The 11,397-nt window shown below is 32.4% G+C and overlaps 1 protein-coding gene across 3 annotated transcripts in view; it reads right to left on the reverse strand.

Annotated features, from left to right (window-relative positions):
• Positions 1-10,961, reverse strand: part of LOC128680358 (5-hydroxytryptamine receptor 1-like) — a 90,723-nt gene extending 79,762 nt beyond the window's left edge. For 2 of the 3 annotated variants that reach the window (XM_053763445.1, XM_053763443.1), the window contains exon 1: positions 10,696-10,961. The gene's annotated coding sequence lies outside the window, so the exon portion shown is untranslated. Of the gene's footprint in view, positions 1-5,460; positions 5,514-10,695 lie in introns of all 3 variants that reach the window. The other variant, XM_053763444.1, reaches the window with a different exon arrangement.
• Positions 10,962-11,397: the final 436 nt, after the last annotated feature.

Here is an 11,397-nt window from a genome sequence, read left to right on the forward strand (position 1 = left end):
AAAGCTAGCATCATGACTTAAGAAGTTGTTATCTTCTGACAACATCCGGACACAAAGGCTTCCAAAGCTGGATTAGTCTGAAATTGCAATAGCTATGTTACAGATTATATAGCAATGTTGCTTTGAGGGTGGCACGAAGGGTTCGTGATACATGAATTTGTATACCAATGTACCTACCTATTGTAGTTTTCATAGATCACCATTTGCTTCCGGTGAAGGAAAACATAGTGAGGAAACCTGCACACTTTAACACCTACGGTTGACAGTTTAAGTTCACCAGTCTGTTTACTTGCCACGTTTACGCCGGTAGGTAGTCGCACACACACTAGTGCATACGCAAATAATAAAATGTCACGTCGGATGCCTTTAGGCTTCAATAAAATCTCACAGTAGCAGTAACACACTCGAAAAGATGAAGAAAACTTTAATACTGTGCTGAGAGAGTAAAATATGTATGTTACGAATCATGTTTATTTAATGTAGGTAGCTTAAGTATTACATATTTTTTCAAATGTTTTTGTTCGGTTTTAAGCAATTAACAAACGAAATTTCAATCGATCCATGCGTTCTCTGGAAATTTTGTGACATCGATTTCTATCGATGATCGTCAACAAAAAATATAGTAAACTGACGAAATGAACTCCGATTGTCTGAGAATCGGGCCCCAGGTTTGTTCGCAGTCAGTAAATCAATTTATAGTTTGTAGTTATCAATAACCGAAGTACATTATATCACATGACATTACTATTTAGCATGCAAAACGCCTCTAAAGAAGATTTCATGACGATGTAGTAGAAGTTACTTTCAAATGCAAAACAAATCGTGACCTGATTATGACGGCTATAGGTGTGAAAAGATACGCAAGACTACATAATGACGTATTCACGTTTAGACTTGGAAGAACTTTATATGGTTTACATAATTATGTTTATTTCACGAATATATATCATCTCCGCATATTATCGGCGCGTTCGGAGCTCTGACGCCGCGAAGCCCGGCGTAAAAAATAACCCAAATATTTTTTAAGTTTGGGCTGTGATTTTATAAACTGCCTACATAAACTCAACTGTTCTTGGGAATATTATAGTTGTCTGTCAGCTAGCCTAGGCTGTGTGTCCCTTAGTTGCCTCTTACGAGATCCATGGGATGATATGGAGTGGTCTTATTCGGGCTAAACCACACGCCACAATTGTTATTTGACTAATATTGAACAGTAGACTAGATTTTCCTCCTGTTTATGTAAAAGTCAATTAAGGAAAAGGCTATGAACTGGATATTTTTCTTCTAAGCAATACGAGTAGGCTGCAACCTGCAACTATTTCATCTCAATTCCAACACCAAGCCGCACAGGTAAATTTGGCCGTATAATGCAGAGACGTGAGTCTCGCAAATCTCCGCTCCGTCTGCCGCAATATATAATATTATCTCGATAGTTTACGATAAAAAAAATTAAACTTATTAGCATTAGAACGAAATCAAAAAATAAAATTGTTAATAATTTTTTCCTTTTTTTATTTCGTCAATTATTGCCATACAAGATATTTCTAATATAAATTGTTATGTCTAAATTAATGTTATAACTAGAAATATATCATTAGTTTTAGGGTCAAGGTTTTTACAAAAGTTAATTAGTTGCATTATATATGTTAGTTAATTATTAAATAATTTTCTTGTTAACCGTTTAGATGAAGATCCCACGATTGTCTTCACTAAACGACACAATTTATTGACAAAAACAATAAAGACATTATCACAATTAACACAACTAGTAACACGTACATACAATTACTGGTAACTAGTAAACACATGTAAAAGCTGCGCCCTGGGACTTCGCTCCTGTGAGAATTTCTAGGTAAAAATATGTTATTCCAGGATATATTCTACCCGTGTACCAAATTTCATAAAAATCAGACTAGTAGATTTTGCGTGAAAGAGAAAGAAACATAAGTACACATGTAAATCCTCAGAAACTTTAGATTGGTAGTAATTATGTATTTATCTATGTCTATGTATTGAACTATATTGATCAAATAATGAAGGATACGAAGGTCTAAGCTACGATAACAATGCTATGAAGATGCTAGAACCTAACAATTTAAGATTATACGATTTTTTGTTTACCTAGATTATTAGGAAGAAAATAAATGGATTGACAACTTTTCTGCGCCCTGGAGGACCATAGAAGCACGTTTCGAGTTTTGTTTGTGGCCAAAATCTGATAGTATTTTTATAATCAATACTGAAACTAAAATTGCATGACCATAGGTTGCAGGCCTCTGTGACCCCCTACTGGGTTTATGTCTCCTTCCGTCTGTGCCAATCTACTCTGTCCTGGGCCATCCTTAACCAGTTGTTGCATACCTAATATTACGTGCAAATTTCTAGGCATTACCATATTTCGTAACTCTTATAACAAGCAGTATTTGCACGCATACAAACATATTATTTGTAACAAAGGAAATCGAACGTGCGACCCGGAAACGGAAGCCGCTACTACGCTATCACTTCTGTTGACACCCGGCTTGTGCCACTGTTTGCGGATTCAATGTGGGGGAAAGTTGGTTTGTGAGGAAGAAAATTTCGGCTTCTAAATACGTTCCAAATTAAGCTGCCCCCGACTAACTGGTTGGTTTTTATTTTACTGGCCCGAAGAATATCGAAGAATACTGTGATCAGACCAGTGTGCAATTTACGTTTGTAAAATTGATGGAAATTAGTATTTTTTTTTGTATTTTTTTTTTATAATTTACGTCGTAATAATGTAAATGATTAGAAGTTTTGTATAATTGACTTAAATGTACAACGGCTGAGGAAGAAACTGGGATAACATTCAGATGACAGAAAGAGTACCTACTACGTATAAATAGGTACATACAAAAAAAAACAATCATGACCCATTAAATTTTGTAACTTTTCTGAAAAATGTTTTCTTAATTTTTAGGTTACATTGATTTTTTATAAAGTAAAATATGATGCAAATTGCATAGTTTATCGATTCATAAATATACACAATATAGGTATTATGTAAACAAATTACACAAATTTTGCTTATCATTTAGTTTTTCGGTTCATTGGTTTTATTTTTCATGTATATTTAGCAATTATTAGGTTTGTAATATTTGCTATCGAACACAATATTTGTCACTCTAATAACGCAATTTATCAGTATATCAGATATTGGTTGAAATAATTATCTTGTTGATATAAAGACTGGTAGCCACTTGAAAATCAACAAGAGGTAGAACAAAACACGCATGTGTCAGAGACGATAATGATTCACCGATTGACAAATCGATTGTATCGATATTCAATATCTATCTATTCACTCACTTAGTTTATCACCTAATAGTATTTTTGTTAGAAATAAACACGTCGTGTAAAAACCCCGTATCTTTAAACTTTGTATAATTGTTTATCTGATATTATGGATAAGTCATTTCAAAGTCAACGACAAAATCATTATAATACTTTTCTGGATTATTAAGTAGTGATTTAATTTTTGTTTAAAAGTACCTATAATTCTTAATGCTCAAACGGAAATAGTTTTTGGGATTCTATGGCATTTATGTCATATTTTTAAATAAGGAATCAGCCGAGAAATTCCATATTTAAATGTAAAACCTAAGTAATAGTTTTGTGGGAGTTCTAACAATATAATAAAATTGATTGAAGCTTATTTTTTTCAAAAGAAAATATTTTTAAGTAAAAAAGAAATTTTGGTAATTCCTATCGTAAAAACATATTGTTAGGATAAAAATCTGTGCTTATCAAGGTATGAATTGACGTCTCGTTATCACAGGACATTTTCAGAACTACACACGAAAGTACCTACACCTGGGTATTTACCCGTGATAAGAAATTGGCATCGTTATTTTTCAGTATCTATTTAAAATGAATTATTTATGACTAAATGAGTTTCGTAAATCTGAAATAAATGCAACTATGAACGTCTTATTTCATGTTGATTTCGAGACTTTGGTTCGAAAAACACCTATTTTTTTAAAACGTTGTGTCTATATACGTCCAGCTGTAGACTTCTTATAGCCATGATAAAAATAACAATAAGGTAATTAAGTTTTTTATTGCTTTGCAAATGAAGGATTGATTTTAATGAAATTACTATTTTCTTGTAATTATTTCGCTTGCTAATCTACCCTATAAATAAAGACGTGATTCTGTGTACATCGCACTGTATGTACGTATGTAATAAATTTTTCGTTCCCAAAAATATTGTCATGATTATTGTAACTAATATATGCAATATTTATAAAAAAAACGCATAATTTAAATATGGAAGTAAATATTTGATTGTACACACAACAGAACATAAAAGCAGAACAAATCGACATGCAACTAGAAATTGATAGTACCATTGTGTGTTGACCTCACCGTCTATTTTGAATGTAATTGATAATGCTACATAATGATATGAAAATGTATGCAGGAAACTCTTCGGCTAACGGTCTGGCTAAAAAGTGATTTGTATTCGCGAGTGTAGGTACTTACTATTTATTTTTATAGTTCTTGACTAGGATGTAAATACTTTTTTGAGTAAATTTTTTGTCAGCTCCTTTTTTACATCCATAAACAAATGTCAGATGAGTTTCAATCGCCAGAAATAATTCCAAATGATAGCATTTGGAATTATTTCTGATCTATCGATAGTTTTTCACAAGAATATATCTATTACGACTAACTAATTGAGTAGCAAAGATTCATAAACACATCGAAACATTATAAAGATTGAAAATGAAAAAAATGTGACTTTTATAAGCGTGTACGCATGATCCCTGACAGCAGGATGAAATTATAAATTCAAAATGTGAGCGACAGATTTATTATTTTAATACTATTTATTCTGTCGTAGAGATCGAGCTACGTTTTACAAACTTTAATTTTTCAACAAATATGTACTTGTTTAAATATTAAAAAAGTGTAACAAAGACCACAAATGTTAATTAACATTTATTTGAACACCTCATAATTAAAATCTGGCTATATTTTATCTTATTAATAAATAATAGCCAGATTTTAGATTTCTTGTCAGTAAGATTTATTTATTTAAACTTTATTGCACAAAATTACAAAAAAAATTACAGATGGACTGTAAGATTTTGCTCTTTGAACTAATTATTTTCTAAGAAATGTTATAGACTGAAACTTATATAAAGCTTTTTATAATAAAAAATAACTATTTTTCCTTATCTTATTTTATAATTATTAAATCGGTAAAAACATTTCATAATTAATTTCTTAATTAACCTTTCCTTAGTTATAATTAAGGAAAGGTTACTGATTTAGTCATAAAATATGATAATCAATATTTTTTTACGATGCAATGCAAAAAAATATAACAATTGTTTTCATAACCTCATAAAGTCTAAACCATATACTTAATTATTAATATATAATATAAACTTCTAGAACAATCAAAGTCCAAGTGTGATAAGATCGACATACCATAGCTGATCATCATTGCAGTCATTACGGCACATAAATTGGTGTTCATCAATCTGGAATAGTAAATATTTGATTTCCTTGAAGTTCTAGTGATTTATTTATTTCTTTGTTATTATTAAGACTCAAAACAGATTACAATCCAATATTGTATAATATGTAACAAGGGTTAGTGATTCTGAACTATATCCCTACGACCTTGCGAGAGACGAAAAAGTATCTGAAAGCGGACCCTGGGCTCCGGCGCTCAACAGCTGTAGAAGAAACCGGGAAAACGCTCAGGTGAGAGAAAGAATGATTAGACCTTAATTCTTGGTTTATATAAGCAATCAAGTGTGGCGTCTTGTAATGAGTTTTGATTGAAAATCATAATTCAAATTGGTTAGTTTATATATGTCACGGCCAAACTACAAAGTGCGGATACACCTAAGTTTAGCCGGCTAGACCTAGTTGCAGCAATTCTCGTTTGGTTACACTTAAGTATAACCTGTTAAAACATTTAATGGATAGTGGGTTTCGAGTATTAGAGCTTCGAGCTTCGAGTGAATGCAACGAAAGATGAAAGAAAGAGACAACAACTAGGAGTATCAACGTGGGGAATTAATGAAAACGCGAGTCATGATGCGGTAACCGTAATCATTCAATTGCCGTCATCTTACACCAATTGCGTCTTCCTCTGCTAGTTTAGTGTGTGAATGGTCGATCGACCTTGCATCCCACTCCATAATATGACTATGTGAGATCCCATGGTCAAAATCAATATAGGAAGAGTTCCTGTATGTTCACAGCCACAAAGTCTATAAACTTTTCAAATTTAAAAACGCCAACTTAGTACTTAGTGTGAATTGCACCGGTCAACTTTAACGTTAACTTTAACCTGCGCACCGCCGATGTTTAGACAAAATGCAGTATTTTGCATTTTTTGTGCAGGTTAAGTAAACGTCAAAGTTGATTGCTGTAACCCACTGTTAAAGGGCTAGCACGAATATTTGTAAAAACATCGACAACGTCAAAATTTCCATACGACTACGACAATGTGCAACTATATTTTAGCCGCGACTTCGCCCGTGAGAATTTCTCACGAAAAATGTACTCTGTCTAGGAATGAGAAATAGGCTATGTCCTTCTCTGTCGTCTAAGGTATGCGAAATTTCAAGAAAGTTGTCTGAAAACATAATGTGTGAAAAGGCAGCAAACTAACTTACTTTCGTATTTATAAGTTAGGTTTACGTCATCGCAAAACTGATGTTAATACCTCAGTGTCTATAGAAGAGTAATGCGCCATTGTTTATGGCTAGAGACCGCAGTTACACGTTTTGCTAATAGTCAATCAACGCGACGTGGTCAGACTGTTCTGCAAACATTTTGCGCCTCACAAACTTGTTGGTGAACACAGTAGTTGGCTGTTTGTCAAACCATCAGTTTTGTTTTCACTCGAGCGTGTTCTCGATTCCATTCGGGGCTGTAGAGCCGCGAATTCCGGAATTAACTTAATTTGAAGATTCAGCTGGCACTTTACAGTCAATAACAAACACATACAAAGCACATTAAACTATCAACAATATCCGTTATTGCTGCGTCATAGAGATCCTCCATGCAAGGTAATCTAATATGCAGATAAATGTACATACCAAATTTTAAAATTTCACAGTGGCCAAAATTACATAGGAGCTAGTATGCAAAGAATTATGGTGCTTAAGTAATGTTCAGGTACCAATATCCTGACACCTAGGGATACCGATGGCCGTGAGAAATGGGGACAAAAAATTTGGCAAGCGGACTTCGACGCTCAACAGGCTAAGGAAGGAACCGGGAGAACACTCAGAGAGAGAAATTTTATGTACACACATAAATAATGTACATACATATTGTCACGCCACTTTCCTATAGTAAATAGAGACCAAAATTTAAAATAGAAATATTAAATAGGAATTAATTATTTCGTTCAATACGATGGTTATTTTTATTCAAATCGTTAAGAAAAATCTTTTAAAATTCATTAACAATTTTCAATAATCATCAACGCTTAATTATTTAGATTGTTCCTAATCACCGATGGAAAATTCAAATTCATAAAAAGAGAGTTCATATAAGAATGTCAACAATATAATATCCTTTGTACTTAGCTTCATATTTGTAAGTTTTAAATTTACACCAATTTATCTAGATGGACGATGGAGATGGATGGATCTAACGTATGGATTGTTGAATTGTCCAAATAGAATTAATTAACTATTAATATGAACTGAATATACATTTAATTATAAACCAATATTAACATTATAGCCAATAATTTTAAATAAATCATACAGTAGTTTAATAAATATTTATCATCGTAGAAATTTATGAATTTCAATATTATTAAATTGCCAATTTACAACCCGATCAAGTTTCCAGAAATAAATGTCTATGTCCGGAAATCTGTCTAGTATATTTTACGTGATTGACTAAAAGACATTTTTTGTCGCTCCACCAGAAAATATATTTTATGAAGGAACTTGCTTAAGACGTTTTACTCATTATCATTAAAGACTAACCAACAGGCTACGCATCGTGTAATATGCTGTTTTGTATGTATAAAGCTTTATTTATTGAATTGTCTAAACAACAGTGAAAACTGCATTAAAATCCGTTGCGTGATTTAAAACGCGATGGCTGACTTTGTTTATTGTTTTACATCGTGCTCACAAAGTAAATTTTCTCGTAAAACATCACATTTATCCACACATATGCAAAGTGGTACTATGTATATCTATATTTATTTCTATACTCACTTAATTGATATTTCAAGAAAAAATAAAGTTCAACCGAGATCAGTATTTAAGCCAATAATCAGCAACACTTACGTCACATATTTATCTCAAGACTTGTATTTGCCAAATGACGTAAGAGATATAACCAGCAAATATAAATCTAATTCTGTGTCCATTGATTACATTTTTTCTAACTTCATTTTTACATAATTATTTAAGTAATAACTTATTTACAATACATTTATGTTCCAAAGCACAACGGCTGAGGAAGCCGGGAAAACGCTCAGGTGAGAGAAAGAATGTAATCGTTATATATGTTACACAGGGTAAGCCAGCTACTTGGCCCGTTTTACTTACATATGTATCTTCACCCATAGAGTAATTTATTATGTATTTTAATGTATATTGCACTAGCTTTTGCCCGCGGCTTCGCCGGTGTATTTCTCTGACTTTCACCCGCCATTATAGTCATTTTGAAAAAAAAAAGTAGCTTATGCTTGTTTAGCCGTGAAAGCGGTATAGACACACAGATCGATAAACTTTTGCGTTAATAATATTAGTATGGACTTTACTATAGAGTGACAAACAAATAGAACTATTTGCATAAAATATACACAGGCAATGTGTTATATTGGTACTCGACTCACACTAATATATTATTCTTATTATTTCTATTTTCTTCGAAGTTAACCTTCACAGCTCTATGGACGGCAGAGAATTTGAAATTTTAAAATAGTAGAAGTATTAAAGGTGCGTTTTGAAACCCTCAATGCACTTGATCATTACTGATCTTTGCGAGATCCAGGGCCGGGTAGCCCGGAGTCATCAGCATTCAAAATGAACCTAATGTTGAGGATTCGGCTATGATTTTACAACTGGCTGACATCAACCCTCCCTGAGAATACTATTATTGCTTGTCAACAAGACTAAACTTCCCTTAGTTGCCTCATACGACATCCACAGGATATGGCGTGGTCCTATTTTAGGACGTAACCACACGATAAAACTCGAATCAGATACTCAATATTGCATATAATTTCGATTCGCATTTAAATCATTAAATCAGTAATGATTCCTGTGTACTTGGTATTAAGTAAGCGTCACGTCTAATCGTTTTATTGTTAAAAATTCTATGATTGACAAACATTATTAATACCATCGAATGACAATCAGATAGTCAATAATATCGATGTTAATATTAGTTTTATGTCAACAATATGAATAGGTGATATTACATCATTTAGTGGTGTTAATTAAAGATAAGAGTGGGTTGTACCACTCAACTTTGACGTTAACTTTAACCTGCGCAAAGTACGTCATTTTCTCTTAACGTCAGCGGTGCGGAGGTCAAAGTCTACGACAAAGTTGACTGGTGCAACTTACCCTACCATATCTTGCATTCAATACTTTTGTTTAATTATTAGTAAATTATTTTTTTACAAGTCCTTTGTAACTAAGGGATCGGCAGTTTTTTTTCTGTGAATAGTTTTTGCCTACTATTTTATCATAAACATCTACTTATATAAACTTTATGTATAGCCCGCATACACAAAAAAATTTGCACTGCCAGTTTTTATATGTTTAATTAGACATGTCATTAAAATGAAGTGTTGTACGTAAGACAACATAACTAAATCTGTAAAAAAATTAAAATAATTTATTTTTAATTAAAAAAAAAATCAGCCAGTTATATATTTCCGACATTTGACAATATGAGGCTCTATCTACCTAGTAAAAGAAAAAGATAAGGTGTTTCACTATCCAATAAAGTAAAAAGGAATGACATATTAATATGAAAATGATATAAGTATATAAAAAGATACAATTCGACATGAGATAGAACGTGAAAAAAAGACAGGATTAGGATTAATTCTATCCTAGGAAGACATTTTCTTCGCACGTCACATTTTTCTATCGGAAAAGTTGTTACTTTTCTATTTCTGTACAATGTCCGGGGTAATTGGGCTTTATTTAGTTCATTTAATGGCTATTTTGTTTTATCTATTACTTAAATTTATTGATAACCGTGATTTTGAAATCAAAACTATTTTTGTGATATTACACTTTTTGAAAATATTGTTTAGCTAAGTTAGATTGAAGATATATTTCTCAAGGTCTCGAATTCTCGATATTAGTATATTTACACGTATGTGTTACTCAATTCTGCTCTACAGGATCTCTCATTTAAGTTTCATAAACGGATATAAGGGCATATCATTGCCAAGTTATTAATTATTAAGAAAACAAATAGACAGGTGCTCTGACGTTCAACGGCTGGGGAAGAGAACGGGAAAATGCTCAGATGAGAGAAAGACAAAAAAGGGTTCGTTTATTTTTCCATTTGAAAAATGGAACCGGAAAAAATTTACGTACATGGCAACAAATAATAACACAAAAAGCAAACACAAGCCTTCAATATTCTGGAAATTTCACATCATTCAAATTTATAGTAATTAAAGCAATATGAGTACTTTTAAAAACTTACGTTACTCGCTGAACGTATCCAACTGGATCCAAGAAACTTAAAATTTCGTTCATACATTAACCACTACACAATCTTAACACTAAACAATCTTATCTTTGTCAATATTGTTATTCATAGACAAGCAAGATAGCACTGTCTCGAATCTCGAAAGAAACAAAATAAAAAAATTCACTGCACAACACTACGTCAAATCATCGTGGATTCACTGAGTTGGATTTTATCGAGTCAATCGCGGAGCACAAGCGACACACGTGCACACTCCGCGCGCGCTGATTCCGTACTGAATTTTCCGACGATGGCCGAGCGACGCGCACCTGTAGACGCCTGAAATTCTGAAGCGGCTACCGTTATAGTTTATTCACTTATTTTTTTTCATAAATACAAAACCTTTTAGTTTTTCTTTTTGTAGTATGGTAATCTTTAAGTCAAAGAAAAAAATTAAGTAAAAATTTATGAATTCAGAAAAGTCAGCACATATACAGTTACATTTCAAATATTTTTGTATTAAACTCTCACATCTGAGCGTGCATTTTTCTGTGGTGATTTAACAATATCGCACTTCTTTTTTCACTTCTGTATTTATTGTGAAATACGTGACATATTTCGATTTTTTTTAGTGGAAATGTATGGCAATTTTCTCCACCTAAATATGATAAAAAAACGAATTCAAGGTTATACGTTTATGTTTTTCTTTATAATCTC

This window comes from Plodia interpunctella, chromosome 24 (assembly GCF_027563975.2).
Source record: "Plodia interpunctella isolate USDA-ARS_2022_Savannah chromosome 24, ilPloInte3.2, whole genome shotgun sequence".
In the NCBI taxonomy this organism is placed as follows: domain Eukaryota; kingdom Metazoa; phylum Arthropoda; class Insecta; order Lepidoptera; family Pyralidae; genus Plodia; species Plodia interpunctella.